Genomic DNA, 20,217 nt, shown 5'->3' on the forward strand with positions numbered 1-20,217 from the left:
GGCTGAAGGGATTCTTACCTGGAACAGGTAACACCTGTTCCACTCTGCCCAAACCCAAGCCAGCACGGAGACAGTGGGCCCGGCTAAAGGGCCCGCAGTAATAAAACTGCTGCTCCTGGCCACAGCCCATTGGGATCTGACATCGGCGGGACCTGGGAACCATCTGACCTTCTGACCCTCACCTCCTGGGTGTCCCCACATCTTGTAGCATCTTCTTCCCATACCAGATGGAAACAATCTTCCCACCACGCGGGTGAGGGTATGACGTAATGCTGATAGATCCTCTAACAACCATTACACCTCTTCATGTGTGCTCACATGTCTCAGTTCACGTAATTCCCACTTTTCCGATGCAGCAACGAACAGCATGGGGTGAAGATGAAGAACATGCAATCAGAGAAGCGAGGTTAGACTCCCAGCTCTGCCATTTGCTCATTGGGTGGTTTGTGGGAAGTGACTTAGCCTTCCGAACCTCAACTTCCTCTTCCGTAAAATGGGCCCACCAGGCCAAGATTACAGAGCTACTGGGAAGATGTTAAAGTAACTGTCACAAGGCTGGGCCTGTGAACAGCTCTCAGTGAGGAGGAGCTGCAGAGAACAACGAGAACCTCCGTTTTTATGGGAGTCCTTTACGGCATCGCCGGACAAGTTAGAAAACTGGCACGTGTATTCCCACCCCATGCTTACCTGGGAGCCAGCTTTCGGGATCTAACTTAGCCACTCCCTACTCCAATCACTGTCACTGCCTGAATTTAGGCCCTCTCCATCCTTCTCTTAAACCATTTGCCAAAATCCTAACCGGTCTAAGTGACCTCACTCTTCCTCTCCAAAGGATGCCACAAGCTTTAAGACAAAGGAAGCGAAACTTAAATCTCTTGCCTCCCAAAGAAAACTAGCCTAGCTCCCCATAGCCTGTTTCTCAGCATGGCTTCCCAGGCCCTTGCCCACCTCTTCCACGTGTCACGTCCCCCACCCACAGCCTGTGCCCCTGCAGCTGCGCCCATCTCATCGTCCTACAGAACCTCTTTGCCAGGCGCTGCTGTCACCTGTGCACCAGCACCCCTCTTCCTGCAGGGCCCAAGCTCCCTTATTGGCCTAGAAAATGTCTTTTTCCTTTCACTGGCAACTCAAACATTGCCGTCACTGTGAAGCTGCTCTTGATTCCCCCCACCCCCAACCCCTGATCAGCTACCCCTGCTCCGTGGCTCCCACGATACACCGAATGCCCTTCCGCTGTGCACTCCCTGTGCCATATAAATGACTGATCATCTTTCTGTCTCTCCCAACTCCTCGAAAGCAAGGACCTTAAGAGCTAAAATTTATTGAACACCTGCTAAAAACCAGTCTCTCTTTCACTTACTACTATTACCTCTACTTTACAGAACATTATACTGAGGCTTAAAGATGTTAAGGCACTTGCTCGAGGTTGCAAGTTACTAGTGGCCAAGCCAGGATTCAACATCAAAGCCCACGCTCAGTAACTAGCACAATATATTACAGTATAAGACCTAGCAGCAAACTCAGTATCTAGCAAGCCGTAATGTCTCTATTATTTCTCTTGCTGTGTAACGAAGTGTTTCGAAACATAGTAGCTCCAAACAGTAAGCAGTTACTATCCCACGGTTTCTCAAACTCAAGAATTCAGAAACATCTTCTATGGGTGATCTGTCTCAGGGTTTCTCAGGAAGTTGCTGTCAAGATGCCAGCTTTGGCTGCCATCGTCTGAAGGCTTGGCCAGACTGGAGAACCTGTTTCCCAGACGGCGTGCACACGTGCTAATGGTTATGGACAGGACGCCTCTGGTCCTTCGCCTGCGGACCTCTCTGCCAGCTTCTTGAGTGCCCTTAAGTCATCCTTGCTGGCTTCCCCCCAGAGTGACCCATCCAAGACAGCAAGGCAGAGAACACAACGTCTTTTATGACCCAGCCTCGGACATCATACTCCATCATTTCCATGGTATCCTGTTAGTTACAGAGGTCAGCTTTACTCAGTGTCGGAGGGCACGACACACCAGCGTGAACATCAACAATAATCATTGCGAGATCCATAAACGCTAAGTGAGTAAGTGGGAAAAAATCCTAACAATTGCTACGAGTGTCAGAATCTCTTCTAGATAATGAGAAATTTGGATAAGTTAACCTCTTAAGTTTCCTCCCTTTTACCTCCAAAACCATTAGAAGATTATTCCCAAATTGTCCCCAAACAGAGTATTAAATGCATTCAAGGCTTTACTTTCATTAAATTCTGCTAGAGGCTACAGGTGAGTATTTGCTAACTTGGCTTCTACTTTATGGTTTTAGGCAGAGTCAACAAAGTGTAAGAAATTCTCTCAGTTTGAAATATAATCGTTTCCTTAACAGCAAAACAAATCTATGTTTGATTTCAGGATTAACACTATAGTTTGATGCCAGCGTAAGCCCAGCCTCTGGTCAAAGGCTTATCTTCTTTAGCAGAATATCTGTGATTAAACCCAGGTAACCAAATTCCTTGTGTATTACAACAAAGATAATAGTATCTTTGGTTTTAGCCCTCAGCCCTTACTTATTTTCAAGCCAAGGTTTTATTTGCTTGCAATAATTCTTTAATATGATTTAAGACATAGGATGAGAAAAACCAATACTGAAATGAAGCATTTTATAGATACGCATTGAGACTGAATACATGAACTTTATTCTAAAGACCAGTCCATGTCAGCAGAAATGAAAGCCTAACATGAACTGTGCACTCTACCACCCTCCTGCCCTTGGTGCCACCACGTGATTGGATCCAAATTAGTGCATAAGCTGCGTCAGAGTACTCTTCAAGTCTCCCTGGGTCCCATCCACTTGCAGTGCTCTCTACCAGGGGTTGGCCAACTAGAGCCCATGTAGTTTTACTAAAAACACAGCCGTGACCATTTGTTTATCAACTCTCTACGGTCGCAGCAGCAGAGGTGAGAATTGACAGCAGAGAATGGATGGCTTGTAAAGGCAAAAACATTTACTATTTGGCCCTTTACAGGAAAAGTTTGCCAATCCCTGATCTCTTCCTCTGGATGCCTGGCCTAACGTAAACTGTTACAAGCCCAAAAATGTGTATGCATGTTATATGCTGTTATAAAACATTTTATGGGAGGGGATGAGAGTGTTATTGTTGATGTATCATATGCATATAGTAATGGCAGAAATTTTAATGGTGGAACACGATGAGATTTTATACCCTGTGCAACCACCTCCCATATTGGGAAAATGTTTCCTGTGGCCCCTCACAGTCAATATCCCCAGCAAAGGTAGCCATTGTTTCCAGTTCCATCACTTAGATCCTTTTGCCTCCTCCTGAACCTTAGATGGCCAGAAGCATGCAGTGTGTCACTGAGCACTGAGGCAGTGGCCTTCTCCCATATTGGAGCATGGAGCGGTTTGTTCTTCATTGCTGTGTAATAGTCACTTATACGAAAATACCGCCATTTATCTACCAATTCTACTTGTGGACATGAGGTTCTCTCCAGGTTTTTGCTGTTACGAATAAAGCTCCTATGAACAGGCAATGTTCATGTGTTTTGATGGGCATAACAACGGACTTATTTTATGAAGATGGAATTTCTGGGTAATAGGAGATACCAACAGGAAGACCAGTTGTGCAGATATCACAAAGTTAGGAAAGGCCAAACTCAGGCAACACTAACCCGGGCTCCCAGTTGTCCTCTTTAACCACTGTATCAGTTCAAATATAATTAAATTCTGCGACAGCTCCTCTCTGTAACTCCTCCTATAGCAGACTACAGTCATTATTATGTTACACGGCACTCTGTCTGAAGACACTGCTCCCCAGCTTGACGAGGGTAGAAAAATAAGAAGCATGCCCATGCTGCAAAATTCTAACACTGAAATATGGCCACAAGTCATAGGGTTTCAGACAAAGGCAGGAATTTGCAAACAAAGAACAAACAAAAACAGAATAAACCAAAAACCTATAGGCTTTTGTGTTTTCTACTCGAGTCTCTACCGTGAGCAGAAGTGGACTTAAGTGGCATAAATCAGAAAATGATAACGGGAACTGAATGAAATTCTCATAAATCATGTTACTAAATATAGTTACGTCTTAGATGTGAAACCCAATTAAACAGATGGCCACATGCTGTCAGAATCAGCTCCTAATCAATAAAGATGTTCATTTCAGAAAATCACCTCAATTTTTCACTTCTTCAGTGAAGGAAAAAGAAGACAGTTGGGGGTTTGGGCAGGGGTGGTGGGGGGAGTCCCAGCAAACCCAGTGGGGAAATGTCTCAAAAGGAGCTCCGCCTGTCTTAATTTGTAGTCCAGAAAATCAGAAGAGAGAGAGAGAGAAAGTCACCCAAAGGATTCCTTGTCATCTTGCCTGGGAATGTAATTTACAATGAGAGCAAGCACTGGTCATTAGGAAAATAGAAACAGCTTGAATCTCTTAATTAAAACACTGCTTCAAATTGTTCATTTCAAAGCCCTCTGTTCCTGAGCTTTCCAGAAACCACTGGGTTACCCCGAAAGGGCTGTTTCTTCAGTAAACCTGTGATAGGATCAGCTCTTCCAGACAAGAAAAAGGCTGAGCAGGAGTGAATCCCAGAGGCAGAATATTATTAGGCATACTTAAATCCCCAAAGCAGCCGTAAGCATTCACGGACATTGGAAAATGACCGTGGGAAGAGTCTGTTAACAATCTATCTCAATGCCACTAGATTGGGGAAAATGAAGTCTACCAATGCCAAGAGGTGGTAAAAACGAGAGTTGATGAAAACACTTCTGGACTTTAGAATACTCTCTTTGCCACCCATTTGGTGTTATCTGGTAGACTTGAGTATTTGCACACTTTACAGGCCAGTAATTTCACTCCTAGTATACACCCTAAACACTTGCCTCAGGGGACATGAACAAGAATGTTCACAGCAGCGACACTGTTTACAAGTGCCAAACCCTGGGGTGGGAGAACACATTGGTCTGTCAACAGATAAAGTCTGTAGTGCAAGTAAGTAATCTGAGATACAGTCATGCAATGGAATATTATACAGCAGGGAAAATGAAAACCCCACTACCACATGCTACATGGATGAATCTTAATAACATATAGATTTAAAAAGCAAAGCGGCTTTACACTGCATGCAGTATGATACTAGTTTATCATGCTATAAAAATAAACAAATGGCTTAAATTTTATTTAAAAAAAAAGAAAATGATAAACATGAATATCAGAAAAGTAGTTACCTCTACAGTGAACAAGATGAATGGGATGGGGAGAAGCATGGACAGATGCAATGATATCAGGAATGTTCTAGTTCTAGGTTGGGTGGGAGGTTCATAGGAATATAATTTATACGTTTTAACATGTTACGTATATTCTTTGGCACGTACCAAATATCACATAATAAAACATCTTTTAAAATGGATAATCTAGTCCAAATCTGGGCAGTTTCTGGACCCAGATGAACCCTGACTGGTCAGGTTTTATTCTCCACTGGACCCAGTCTGATTCCTGCTGGTTTCTGGACCCCATCTGGAAGAAATGTTCTATGAGTCAAGTCTGAAAGCTCCTAACAGAAAAGCTGGGCAGCTGGGATCCAGGCTAAGAGAAGGACTTATTTGCCTGCTCCAGAAACAGAGAGAACGCACTAGCTCAAGGAGCTAGGAAGGCATCTGCTTCAATTACCGAAAAGCAAGTTGAGGAGCACTGTGATGCAAGATCCTTGCAGCAAATCCAGAGAGCTCCTCGTGGCCAGAACTGAACACTCTGAGCAATGACACAGAGATTCAGAGTATTGGATTAGAACCCACAGAATAAAATAAATACCCATGGGTGAATGGACAGTCCCTTCCTTAAAAGAGAATTCACAGCAATACAAATGTGAAAGGGAAGAAATGGAAATTTCCGTTGAGCAAACAGTGCAGGGACACTCGTTGCTTACAAGTTTTTAATAATGAATGCTAAAATCAGTGAGGGAAAGACTGGTGAGAAAGAGGATACATGCAGTCTCAGAGATATAGTTCCCAAGATATTGCCACCTCATCAGGCAGGGGGAAAAGCAGCTTTATGGTGGTGCAACCCAGCAGAATCCACCTTCTCCAGGTGATCGAGGGTCACGTCACATCACCAGCAAGAAGACACACAGATAGCGTAAACTCGATGATATGATGCACTAAGGAGGACACAACATCACTTCTGTGACATTCGTGCCCCAAATGCATTAGCTTCACTCTGATCACGTAAAAACACTAGACAAACACAAACTGAGGGATCTTCCACAAACTAACTGACCAGTACTCTTCAAAGGTTTCAAAGTCCTAAAAGACAAAGACTAAAGAACTATTATACTCTGTAGGAGACTAAGAAGAAATAATGACTCAATGTAATGTGGGATCTCGACCGGATTCTGAAACAGAAAAAGAACGTAATTGGCAAAACTAGTGACATTTCACTAAGGCCTTCAGTTTAATTAATGGTATTATAGCAATGTTAATTTTCTGGTTCTGATCATTGCACTATAGTTACGTGCTAACATTGGGGTGGTTGACTAAAAGATAAATGGAAACTCCGTGTCCTGGTTTTGTAACTTTTTAGTAAGTTTAGAAGTAGCTCAAAATAAAAAGGGGGTGGCCTGGGTGGCTCAGTGGGTTAAGCATCTGCCTTCGGCTCATGTCATGATCTCAGGGTCCTGGGATTGAGTCCCGTGTTAGGCTCCCTACTCAGCAGGGACTCTGCTTTTCACTGCCGCTCTGCCCTCACCCCCTGCTCAAGCTCTCTTACCCTCAAATAAGTAAAATCTTTAAAATAAATAAACAAATAAAATAAAAAGTGGGGGGTTTTAGGGCAAAGGATAATCTAAAGAATTGTCCATTGCATAATAGGTTATTCCAACTATTATAATTAATATATAATTATTATAAATAGTAGTTAAAAGTTAAAATCTTAAATATCTTGGGGCACCTGGGTGGCTCAGTCAGTTAAGTGTCCAACTCTTGATCTCAGCTCAGGTCATGATCTCAGGATTGTGAGATCAAACCCCACATCAGGCTCCAGGCTCCATGCCAAGCATGGAACCTGCTTAAGATTCTCTCCCTCTGCCTCTACCCCTCCCTCCCCCACTCATTCTCGCTCCAAAAAAATAAATAAAATAAAATAATATAAAATAAAACAAAGTAAAATCTCAAATATCTTTAGTTCCTATGTAAGATATGGGTCTTAGTTCTCAGTTTGGAGCTATATGAAAACATCACGGTGCACATATTACATACACACACTGTCAATTATACGGCAATGACACTGCGGGGAAAAGAAAGCAACGGTCTTTTCATAATAATGAGTATTTCTATAGGAAGGAGTGACATTCAAAATATTTAACAACTTATTTGATTATACAAATTAATATAGAAATCCAAAATTACCACCATCTGCTTGTTTCCTTCTATTTATTATGTTCTCAGACCAGTCCTTCAGAGACTGCCATTCCCAAAAGTAGCCACACAAGGGCGACTCTAACGAGCTGTGCCTGCTGGGAGTTGGCATTCAGAGCTCCAGAGCTGTCCTGTCTGGCCAGGGAGCCCTGTTGGGATGAGGGGCGGCAGGGAGGACCTACAGAGGGCAGGCAGGGCCCCTCACTGAGAAGGTGGCATTCAAGCAAAGATTTAAAGGAAATGGGAGCATGAACCATGCAGATCACCTGGGGAATTTTCCAAAGCAGACAGCCTCTCGTATAAATGCTATGAGAGAAGAGTCTCGTGTTCTAGAAACAGGAGGGAGGCCAGTGTGGCAGGAGCCAAGGTGACGTAAGACAGCAGTAAGACGCTTGAGGGCCATTACAAGTAGTTTGGCTTTTATTCTAAATGCAAAGGGAAGCTGATAACCAGTTCTGAGCAAAGGAGAGACCTGAGATGACTGTAAAACATCTTTAAATGTCTGCAAGATTAGATTTAGAACAACTTGAAGGGGAATACAGACAGAAGCAGGGAGACCAGTGAGGAGGCTATGGCGGATATCTAGTGAGGAGGAGATGGCCCTGTGGCCAAGGGCAGCAAGTCTTTATAAGTTCCATCCCCCACATTCAACAAAGTGCACCGAGATGTGCTTAAAAGTGTGAGATTAGATGTTATCACCACACGAGGGAGTAAAGATGAGAAATGCAGGAGGGAGGAGAGACCAGCCAGGGCACGAGCAGGAGCAGCCCACCCTTCCCACGACAGGTCACTGCCAACCTGAACTCAAATGTCTGTCGCTCTCATGAATGTCTTCATACTTTCACTCAAAAGGCTATACCTCCAGACAATATATAGAAGTGTTTTTGCACGCTCTTCAACTTTTTTATATGGTATCATACTCGATATATTTTCCCCAGTTGTCCTTTTCCCCATCCAACCAATATTTATGAACTTTATCCTCATTAATACATGTTGCTCTAGGCCCTTCATTATTCACTGCTACCTGGAATTCCTTTGGGTGAACATGCCACATTTGAGCCATGTTCCTGCAGAGGGACACATAGGTTACTCCCCTTTTTCTGCTATTATGAACGACACCGGTATGAGCATTCTCACGTGGGCCTCCTCAGGGGAGACCTCTCGGCTATAGTTCTCAAGCTATGCAGAGTCACCTAGAAGCCTAAATAAAATAGATTTCTAAGCCCTACAGGGTTTTTTTTTTTAACATAGACCTAAGATGGGGCCCAAGAATTTGCATTTCTAACAAATTCCCCCACGATGCCATTGCCATTGGTCCCAAGACCACACTGAGAAACACCACACTGAGGCCCACGCCAAGAGTGCAAATGGTGGTCAGAGACAGGCATGGACATCTTGCCCTTCTCCAGGCATTGCCAACGGCTCTGCAAAGCTGGCAAACCAATTTACCTTTCCACCAGTGTAAGTACATGTGTCCCTGCTGCCAACACTTGGTGCTGTCACATTTTTTATTTAATCTGATCTTTAGTTATTTTTTAAATTTATCACGGCATTTATAATTTTATCTACTCAACACATGTAAATAAAAGCAAGCTAAGACTTTACATCCTAGGACTTTTCTTTTTTTTTTTAAGATTTTATTTACTTATCTGATAGAGATCACAGGTAGGCAGAGAGGCAAGCAGAGAGAGAGGAGGAAGCAGGCTCCCTGCTGAGCAGAGAGCCTGATGCGGGGCTCGATCCCAGGACCCTGGGATCATGACCTGAGCGGAAGGCAGAGGCTTTAACCCACTGAGCCACCCAGGGGCCCCCTAGGACTTTTCTTTATAGCTAACCCCCTCAGGTTCTGTCATCAGCCCAGCTACCACTTGTTTTTCCCATAAATCCTAGAAAAAGACACATGGTTTGGACAAAATCATTAAGATCCTGTTGAAAGGAAAGTGGAAGCTTGCTCCTTTTCATGGGCAACTGCACTGTGTTTTATTTATTGCCTTTTGTTTGTTTGTTTGTTGACTCAATAAGGTGAAGGGAGAGAGGAAAATCCGGCACATGGGGAGAAGAAGGGAAAGTGTGCTCACCAACATACCTGATCACTTTTGGAAGGCAATAAAGAAATCATAGGGAGGGAAGGGTTCCTTCCACTCCGTGCCAGGTTAACAAGGAGACAAGAAGCTGGGTACTCACGGATCTGGTTGGTGGACGCACTGTAGAAGGCGTTGACGGTTGTTGGATTTGTGAACCACCTGTAGAAAGAGAAGCAAATACCACCAGGCAATCACCATGATCCATGCAGAAGGGCAGCAAGAATGAACACGATGTGGCAGGACTCATTAGCAAACAACCAGGGAACAATGGGGAAGTGGGGTATATGGGCAACTTCTCACCTCAGTCTAGGGTTATTGCTCCGTGCAGTGAACAATCTCGTCCTAAATTGAACAGGGTTCAATGAGAATATATGACCATATGCCTGGTTATTCACTCCTCCTAATGTAATGGAAAAAGTCAGCACCGGTGCTTCTGAAATAGCTTTAAGGAGAAATTCTAGAATCTAGAGGGCTCTCCCAAGAGATGGAAAGAGCAACAAGCTGATGTTCGGCAGGCCCTGCTCAATGGGTCCATGGGACAGCTAAGTTTCGACAAGGCATCACCTCTGAATGGTCCTTTAGAGGTTTTAGATTGATGACAGCGTAGAGGCCCATGTAGAGAGACATGACTAGAGCATGACCATGCTGCCCAGAGGGTCTGCCTGCTCCAGGTGCAAGTTCACAGATTTATTTTTTTTTAAGATTTTTATTTATTTATTTGAGAGAGAGAGAAAGTGAAAGAAATCATAGAGGGAGAGGGAGAAGCAGACTTGCCACTGACTGAGAGGAGAGCCCGAGGAGAGGCTCGATCCCAGGATCCTGAGATCATGACCTGAGCTGAAGGCTGATGCTCAACTGACTGAGCCACCCAGGCGCCCCTGAGTTCACAGATGTAAGCTCCAGATCTAATGGCTTGTCCTGCCTCTATCACTAAGTCGCCGAGTTGTGTTGCAACAGCTGCCCACCTTCCTGGGGTGTGGTTTTGGCTATAAAATTTAGGTACTGCATTAAGAGGTCTTGGGAGTATTTTCCGGCTATAAAGAGCCTACATTCCATTTGAAATGCATACATTACTTAGAGTAGGGCTTGGCAAGTTTTTTCTGTCAAGAGTCAGATGGTAAACATTTAGGCATTTTGCAGGCAAAGAGGCAAGAATCCAAGATGTTATATAGGCACCTCTAGCGTAGGAGCAAAGCTTCCACAAAATGATATTGATGAAATTAAAAATGTTATAACTGAGTACAATTTTTTTAAGGCAGGCCATTAATGAGAAGAATGGAGTTCTTCTGAGGCAGAATAACATTTTTGCTTAATTGGGATTCGAGGTTAGTGCTTCCTATCTTCAATCGACTGCAAATATTTATCTCTCAGAATCACTCTGTGCTCACGGGCCATAAGAAAACAGGCATTAGGCAAGATTTAGCCCCCAAGTTGCAGTGTGCGGACCCCTAATTTAGATGCCAGTGAGTTTCTGCCCTTTAGGATGAAAACCAAGCTATCTGAAGCTAAATTATTCAAAATAAACTCGTATAAATCCCTTTTCGGAACAATCATTTTAGTAGTTTATATTTAATAGGAGAATTACAACAAGCTAATAATTTATGTCAGACTAATATGAAACTGGTAGGAAGTCCAAGTGTTGATTCTTGTTGATCCACACATACCTTCTCCGTATAAAGAAGTCTACAAATAGGTCACGGTGTTATTCTCATTAGTGGTAGTAGCAGCGGCAGCAAACCTTCACTGAGCGCTCACAATGCCCTAAGCATGCCCTATTCCTCAGGTTTTCTTCCCCACAGCAACTATAGAAATTATTGGCCTATCTCATAGACGAGGACAGTGAGACTTAACAAGCATTACATACCTGCATAAGGTCCAGTCTGAGTTCAAGCCAGTTTTTTTTTTCCCCCAAACCAGTTCTCTTAAACATTGTATCATACTGGACACATTCCTGGATATCAAGAAAACGAGTGCCTCCTCTAGTCAAAACTGAAACCTATACTCCTTTCCATAAAATGCGTACTCTTTGCCTTCAGGCTTAGGAATAGTATTTCAATAAGCGCTAGTGTTTAGCAAACAAACCTACTGACTGGTTTACTTTCTTGAGGAAGTAAGTGAAGGCAAAAGCCCCTTCATTGCCCTAACATCACTCCTTATAGTAGGTAGAATTAGGGCTCCCCAAAAGATGTTCATGTCCTAATCCCTGGATCCTATGAATAGGATACATTACATCCCAAAAAGGACACTGCAAATGTAATTAAGGGTAAAGTTCAAAACAGAGAGATTATCCTGGATATGCAGGTGGGCCCAATCTCTCACTAGTCCTTAAAAGCTGACACTGTTCCTTGGCTGGAATCCAGAGATGCAATGGAGGAAATCAGATTCCAAGAGTCAAAAGGATCCGACATGCTGTTGTTGGCTGAGATGTAGGGGCCATCATGCAAGGACCAGAGAGAAGTCTCGAGAAGGGAACAGCAGCTCCCAACTGACAGCCAGCAAGGAAGTAGGGATGGCAGTTCTAGAAGTACCAGGTGGAGGAGTTGCCAACATCTCAATGTGCTCAGAACACAATTCTTCCCAGAGCCTCCAGCTACGAGCCCAGCCCACTGACACTTCGATTCCAGCCTCATGAAACCTGGATCTAAGAAAGCAGCAAAGCCATCCTGTACTTCTGACCTCCAGAACTGTGAGACAGTACGTTTGTGTTTTGAGTTGCTAATGTTGCGTTAGTTTGTTACAGCAGCAACAGAAAATTAACGCATTACCCAAAGAACCCAGCATTCCTACGCCTGAAGTTTGAGTCGAGACAGGAGAATCCAGGTGCCTCTGAACTTGGCCTCTAGATGACACTGGTCTGAAGCATACTGTGCACCAAAGATGAGGTGTATTCCTAGAGCTCATCCCTTCCCTTTCCCTCCCCCTCCCAACTTCCCCTTCTCTTTAGCCAACAATCAAACTTGCAAAACATGAAGATAAGGGTCCCTGCAGGAAAAATGTTTTTAACTGCTGATGGACAAAGGTGGACAAAACAAAGAAATCAAACCATCAGGTGGGGCCCGACGGGGCCTCTGAAGCTTCAGCAGGAGTAGCTGAAACATCCTATTTCATACACATGATCTCACCTCTCTTGACTTCCCAGAGCTCTTGCTATCTCTGTGCTATGTCTGGAGTCTTGATTATACCCAGAGCTGATATTAAGCTGCTGCACCAGTAGATCCTAGCACTTGTAGGCACTAGTATTTCTTCTCATTGGTCAGTGCCCATGCCAAACCAGCCATTAAATATTGCGTCTACCTTCCTCATTATAGCCAAGTTTATTATACATTCAGTTTTACTATTCTCTAATATAAGGCTACCAACCCTGGTTTTAATATGTGTTTATAATTTTTTTCACACTCCTCCCATTAAGAAGTGGAACCTAAATTCCTCTCCTCTGGATTATGGGCTAGCCTTGGTGAGTCGGTTCTACAACATAAAATGCAATGGAAATGACACCACAGGTCTTCCCAAACTAGGCAATTTAAAGGCAGTACAACTTCCCCCTGGTGTACAAACACTCTCCCTTCCGCTTCTCTTTCTCAGGAACTTGCCCTTTGATGCTTCTTGCTCAATCAGCATGCTGTGAAGAAGCCCAGTTCACGAAGCCACAGGAGATGCTCCAGCCAACAGCCATCATCAGCCACTAGATGCGAGAGAAGCAGCCTCCCCACGACACCAGCCCCAGCCACTCTCTGACTGCAGTTACATGAAAGACTGGAAGCAACAGCCACCCAGCTGAGCCCAGTGCCGGCCAGAGCCACAAGATGGGGGGAGAGAGAGAGAGAGAGAGATGTAATTCTTGTTGTTTTAAGCCTCTAAATCTTAGAGTGCTTTGTTACACAGCAGTAAATAAATGAAACATTGAAAAGTTGGTTGTCCGTGGATTACATTGCAGCCACTGGGTTGAATTTTCCCATAAAGATGTTTAATTTGCCCAACATGACCGTCTTTTAAAGGACTGAAGTGGAATTCATTTAAATGAGGTTCTCCACAGTCCCCACCACCCCCTAGCATTTATACTCGGGGAGGTCACCATTTGCTAACTGACTGAGCCTGGAAAGTGTATGAGTTCATGCAAATTATCTCCCAACAAGATTTTAAGCTCCTTATGTGCTAAGACTATTGTCCAAGTGGCATGCACTGAGCAGAAGATCGGTACATCTATTTAAATGACGTATTGCTATATATACATCTACTTGAATAAATAAATAGCTTTAAATTCAAGTACTTTAAATTCTTACCACTACTTTGGGATGTTCTGTGTTTGGGGAAGGATTTGATAGAAAAGGTATGAAGAAGCCTCCTATAAATTTCAAAGGGAAGGGGCGCCTGGGTGGCTCAGTGGGTTAAAGCCTCTGCCTTCAGCTCAGGTCATGATCCCAGGGTTCTGGGATCGAGCCCCGCATAGGGATCTCTGCTCAGCAGGGAGCCTGCTTCCTCCTCTCTCTCTCTGCCTGCTTCTCTGCCTACTTGTGATCTCTGTCTGTCAAATAAATAAATAAAATCTTTAAAAAAAAATTTCAAAGGGAAACTATATGGGGATGAAAAGATACTGGACAATGGAATACACAAAAGGGATATAATGGTAATAATGAAATACAATTGTCTAAAGACAAAGACATTGGTACCCCAATTTCTATGGACCATATAAAAGAGATGTACACATCAGGCTAAAGTTTGACATTTTACCCATCAACTCTTAGAGATAGTTGCAGAAATGGCAAAACCACAGAATATTTATTGCCTTATTTCTAATATCCTATAGAGTGTATCCTTCCCATTTCATAGATAATGCTTTTGCAAACAAAAATTATGGGCAAAACCATAATTTGTATAGACATTTCATGTAATTTTACATATTTTTAAAAGTTATTTACTTTTACTTATTTTAGAGAGAGAGAGCAGGGGGTCGGACAGAGGGAGACGGAATCTTGAAGCAGGCTCCCTACTGAGCACTGAGCCCGATGCAGGGCTCAATCCCAGGGCTCAATCCCCTGAAATCAATGACCTGAGCCAAAATCAAGAGTCAGCCGCTCAGCTGACTAAGCCACCCAGGCACCCCATATTTTTAACATATGTTTGAAAAGATAGAGAAAGAAGATCCAGACATGTTTGGTCACAGCCAAATGAGAGTGAGTTAATAGGGAAGCTGACTTAAAGTCATTTCTGTCAATGAGAGGGGATGCTAAGGGGAAAAAATTACTTCTGATTCAAGCCAAGCAGTAGACTAAATCCTCTATTTTTAAGCAAGCTGATGAAGTGACAATTCTGAGAACCAACCCCTAAATATGCACCTTCAGGGATGACCACCCAATTAACTCCATTCTTGCTGACATTTCCCACTGTGCTAGAAACTTCTTAATACACATTAGTTCAGCTGAAATGAATTCCACGAGAATGAAAGATAGAGGGTGTTTATCTCCTGTACCCACAAAGAAGCAAAACGGTATTTCAGGGCTTTGTGGAAATAAAATCATGACGTGCTGTTCAAAGTAAACTCGTGTAGTGGAGCTACTCCCAAATCATTCCCACTAGATTAACCCATCAATTTTCAAAACTAAAAGATGTCAATTAAAGCCAATGGGTATCACAAAGCTAAAATTTCCTACGATGCCTGAAAAGGAGCAGCCCAACAATTCTTTTAAAAAACTAACTATCCTATCACTTTACTACACAAAGAGGATCTCCAATTTCTTAATGTTGCTTTCCCTGAAATACACATATAGTCTGAGGAAAGAAGAATTAGTACTATTGAGAGGCGCCTGGGTGGTGCAGTCACTGAAGCGTCTGACTTGGTTTCCACACAGGTCCTGATCTCTGAGTCACGAGACAGAGCCATGGGTCAGCCACTTCACTCCGGGCAGTCTGCCTGAGATTCTCTCTCTCCGCCCCTCCCTCGGCCCCTCCCCTCTGCTTGCACGTGCACTCTCTCTCTAAAATAAATAAAAAAATAAAAAAAAACTATTAGTGCTATTGCACTGATTTTCATTGCTAGATAGACTTTCCAGAAACATTAACCAATTTAATGTCCTTGTGAAAGAGGTATTCCAACAGAGAAGAAACTACACAAGATCACACAGTTCACCTAAGCCCACAAAGTCAGCCAGCATTTTTCTAACGCATAAATAAAATATTAGAAATAGTCAAGGCCATTAGATTAGAATCTGACAGTCCATCAGTATTTTAGGATGATGTTAAAGAGGACACATTTAGGGATTTTTCAATTAGCAACCTAGGCCTTCCTACACAGCCAAATGAAAAACGCATTTTGAAATTAAAGAATTACTTTGACAGCATCTCTAATATTGAGAAGCCCAAAGCCTGAAAATTCAGAAAAATACTGATGACAAAAATACCTTGAATTTTCCACAAATTCCAAGAAGAGTCTCAACTGATCTGAAGTAGATCTGAAAAAGAACCAGGATGATTCACAGAGATCTGTGACGACCATACTACATGTAGATGGCTCATCAGGATACTGGAAAACATTTGCTGAACTTGTCAGATTCAAGAAGCTACTTTTAGAAGCCTACATCTAAAATGTCTATTGAGTAACTGAGGTTAGGAGTGAAGCAGGAGAGATGGACGGAGAGATGCTGGGATGACAGGAGAGAACCAAGGACAGTGGAATACAGAGCTTTAATGCAGCTGTCTGTCATTTCCAGAGATGTATGAAAGCCTTCTAACCTCCTCTGTTCTTTTGATTAGAGTCAGGGATGGGCAGGGGAATAGTTCAGCTGTAGGCCCCCTCCTTCAAGTCCAACAGTTGTAACTAACTTTGTGGGTGTGTGTTGTAGGAAGGCTAGAAGGGCAAAGGACAGGAATTGGTAGATGGCAGCCATGGGGAAGAAGGACAGGCAGTAATCACAGCTTAAACCAAGGGTTGGTACACTTCCTAGAGTTTCTACAGTCTAGAAGAGAGCAGAGAGTTGGAAGGGAGAGTAACAAGAGACCCAGAGAGTATAAAACGTCTGGAGACCAGAATATCAGCCAAGGTTAAAAAGTGGTCCATAAAAAAAAAAAAATTGGGCCATGGGATCCAGGTTTCCAGCTAGAAGGATATTAAAAAGTCAGCAAATACTTTCCATAAAAATCAAGAATAAAACTGGACAAAATCACAACGAACAACCACTTTAGGGCTCTGGGAATTGATCATCAAAGTCAACAACACACTGAAAAATGTTTATTTTGAAAAATTGCTAGAACTTAGGAATAAATACAACAGAAGTCTGTGGCCTTCTTGCCAGGGGCTGCTCCCACCCCTACCAGCTTGGCCAGTGAGAACTTAGTTCTATCAGGAGAGGTAAGGTGTCTCAGTCGGTTAAGTGTCTGCCTTCGGCTCAGGTCATGACCCTGGAGTCCTGTGATTGAACCCCACATTGGGCTCCCTGCTCAGCAGGGAGCTTGCTTCCCCCTCTCCCTCTGTCCCTGCTTGCATTCTCTCTCCCCATGCCTTCTCTGCCAAAGAAATTATTTAAATCTTAAAAAAAATAAAAGATAGGTAGGGCTGGCTGGAAATCCAGCAGCTTCGCTGCCACAGGGGGTGGACTTGATTGGGAGTGGAGGTGAAAACCTTCAGCTTTGTCAGCTAAAAGTGGCAACCTTGATGGAAAACAGACAAGGAATACCCACAGCTCCACTAGCCTGAAATTACAGTTCCCACTGGGAAGATGGTCAGACAAGCCAGAAATTTAAAAGGGAGATCTTGGAAATGAAAGAGTCACAGAAGGCTGAGATCAGCTCACTCCGTACCCACGGCTGACTGGGACACTAGGAAAGTACACAGGGGAGACTCGAGAGAGCCCAGTGGCAAGCAGACTTTAAGGCTGATGGAGGAAGGTAGTTGCAGCCCACGAACAGATCAACAGGCAGCGAGCAGAAGCCCTACAGACTCGAGGTGTTTGAGCACAAGGTCTGCCCCAATCCCTGGCTGAGCACTAAGCTATGCACAGGGACAACCTCAAGTAAGAGAAGCTACAAAATAAAAAAATAAGAATTTTTAAAATGAGCAGAGACATCCACAGCTGCATACTCTGGGGGAGATAGATTCTGCAGTCTAAAAGTTACTTTTTTTTTTTAAGATTCTATTTATTTATTTGACAGAGAGAGAGAGCACAGGTAGACACAGTGGCAGGCAGAGGAAGATGGAGAAGCAGGCTCTCCACTAAGCAGGGAGCCCGATGTGGGCCTCGATCCCAGGACCCCGGGACCATGACCTGAGCCAAAGGCAGACGCGTATATTACTGAGCCACCCAGGCACCCCTAAAAGTTACTTTTTAAAAGCCTCAGAAAAATAAATCAGAATCCACAGTTGTTACCATATATTATCTAAAATGTCATTTTCAACAACAAAAAAATTACGCTATGCGAAGAGAGAAAAGTGTTAGGAAAAAAAACGTCAATAAAAACTGACAGAGCAAAGCCAGGTATTAGAGTTAGCGAAGATCTGAAAGCAGCCATTATAAATAAGCCCAAAGAATTAAACTATATTCCAAGAATTAATGGTAAATAGAACGAAAATGACTCAACCAATAGAAAATCGTGGGGCACCTGGGTGGCTGAATCAGTTAAGCATCTTCAGGATTGTGAGTTCAAGCACCATGTTGGGCTCCATGCTGAGTATGGAGCCTACAGAAAGAGAAGAGGAGGGGAGGGGAGGGCTGAGGAGGGAAGCGGAGGGGAGAAATAGGAAGAGAAAGAGTGGAAGGAAAGGAAAGGATGAAGGGAAGGAAGGAAGGAAGGAATAGGAAGAAGAGAGGGGAGAGGAAGGTAAGGGAAGGGAGAGCAGGAGAGGGGAAGAGAGGGGGGAGGAAGGAGGGAGGGAGAGAGGAAGGAAGGCAAGGAAAGGAAAGGCAAGGAAGAAAGGAAGGGAAGGAAAGAAGGAAGGAAGGAAGGAAGGAAGGAAGGGGGAAGAAAGAAAGGAAGGAAGGAAGAAAGGGGGGAGGGAGACAAGAAAGAAAGAAAGTCACAACAGAGAAACAGAAACTAAAAAACAATCAAATGGAAATTCTGAAATTGCAAAGTACAATAACCAAAATGAACAAACAGAAATCTAAACCTCACACGTAACACTCTGTCAAGTATATTGTAATCAAATTTTTGAAAAAGTAATCTAAACCTGAGCTGAAGGATTTCTCAACTATAAGCCTCTTATTCATTTGTTAAGTGGGGATGGTATTATTTATTAATAGTACCTACACCTAACAGAAATGAAGAGAGGATACAATTAGTTAGAACAGGTAAAGTACTTCCTAGCACACTGTGAACATAATAATTGTTAGCTGCTATCAGTTATCTTCATCATACATATTTTGCTAGGGAAGGACATCATGGCTGCCCCCGGTCCAGAAAGTTCCTCGGGAAGATGTCTGACCTAGGGAGACAGTCCCTACAGGCAGCTGGGAAGAAAGACGGTAAATCCTAACTTATACTGGAGAAAAATAATATAGCCAGCCATTCTCTGATACTTATTACTTTGACAAAATCTCCTAGTTACTTCATAATTATATAATTACTTCTACATTTGTAACTATACTGTATTTTTTAAGCATTTGTTCTTTTTTAAGATCTTCTCAAGTTTTTACTTGAGCGTGAAATTCTAGGCAAACTTGTTTTCTATATACATATATTCATACCTACATATAGAAATGACTTGAACATCTGTATCCTAATAAGCTCTCTTACATCATTTTGGTGCTAGGATTGGGGCAACCATCATCAGAATGGAGAAGTGATTCATATCATATCAGAAAAAAGAGTTATCAAAACCTAACACGCTTTGGCCGAACCAAGGTAACCTGCCAGCCGGCTACTCTGACCCGGGGGGATTACCCAGTTTGACTGAGGAGACTTCACTTCCTACCAGCACACTTATTTCTTTCCCTTTCGGGTTTTTACGGGGTTTTTTTTGTTTGGGTTTGGTTTGGCTTGGTTTGTTTTTTTGTTTGTTTTGTTTTTTAAAGATTTTATTTATTTATTTATTTGACAGACGGAGATCACAAGTAGGCAGAGAAGCAGGCAGAGAAAGAGGAGGAAGCAGGCTCCCTGCTGAGCAGAGAGCCCCATGTAGGGCTTGATCCCAGGACCCAGGGATCATGACCTGAGCCGAAGGCAGAGGCTTTAACCCACTGAGCCACCCAGGCACCCCTTGGTTTGTTCTTTTTGTTTTGTTTTTTTGTTTGTTTGTTTTTACTCACTCAGTTTTTGGAACCGCTTTTCGCAGCCAGAAGAAATCAGACTGTGCTAAGTACTTGCGGGTTTGCAGGACATTGCCAAAGTAGTCGGATTCTGAAAACTTGATCTGAATAAAACAAACCACAACCATCATTGTTCTAAGTGCAGATAAAAGAAACAAAGTCTGAACAAAGTCTTCAGCACACAAACGAGCAACCAACAGAGAAGCTACACTTTTCCGGACACCTCTCAGCTGTCACCAGTTAACCCAGTATCCACAGAGCCATGGAATTTAATCTCCGTGATTTTCTTTTACAAGAAAAAGTCCCCAAATCAATATGATTATTTCTGGATCATGGTAAACAAACAAGAGATGCTGCAGTAATTTATGACGCATTTCATTTGCTTTATAATTGAAAAATCTACTTTAACCTTTATAGGACATATCCTCTTAGGTTTGAAATTTCTTGGCTCACACGAGTCCTTGATCTTTTCTGAAATGTGTTCTTTATTTATTTGTC

The 20,217-nt window shown here is 43.0% G+C and overlaps 1 long non-coding RNA gene across 1 annotated transcript in view; it reads right to left on the reverse strand.

Moving 5' to 3' along the window:
• The window catches only part of LOC116863159, a 36,618-nt gene extending 16,795 nt beyond the window's left edge, over nucleotides 1-19,823 (reverse strand). Inside the window, exons 1-2 of the long non-coding RNA XR_004381775.1 lie at nucleotides 19,720-19,823; nucleotides 9,585-9,643 (exon numbers count right to left, since the gene is read on the reverse strand). This is a non-coding gene — a long non-coding RNA (uncharacterized LOC116863159). The remainder of the gene's footprint in view (nucleotides 1-9,584; nucleotides 9,644-19,719) is intronic.
• Nucleotides 19,824-20,217: the final 394 nt, after the last annotated feature.

This window comes from Lontra canadensis, unplaced genomic scaffold (genome assembly GCF_010015895.1).
Source record: "Lontra canadensis isolate GAN:19392208 unplaced genomic scaffold, GSC_riverotter_1.0 scaffold631, whole genome shotgun sequence".
Taxonomy (NCBI): Eukaryota; Metazoa; Chordata; class Mammalia; order Carnivora; family Mustelidae; genus Lontra; species Lontra canadensis.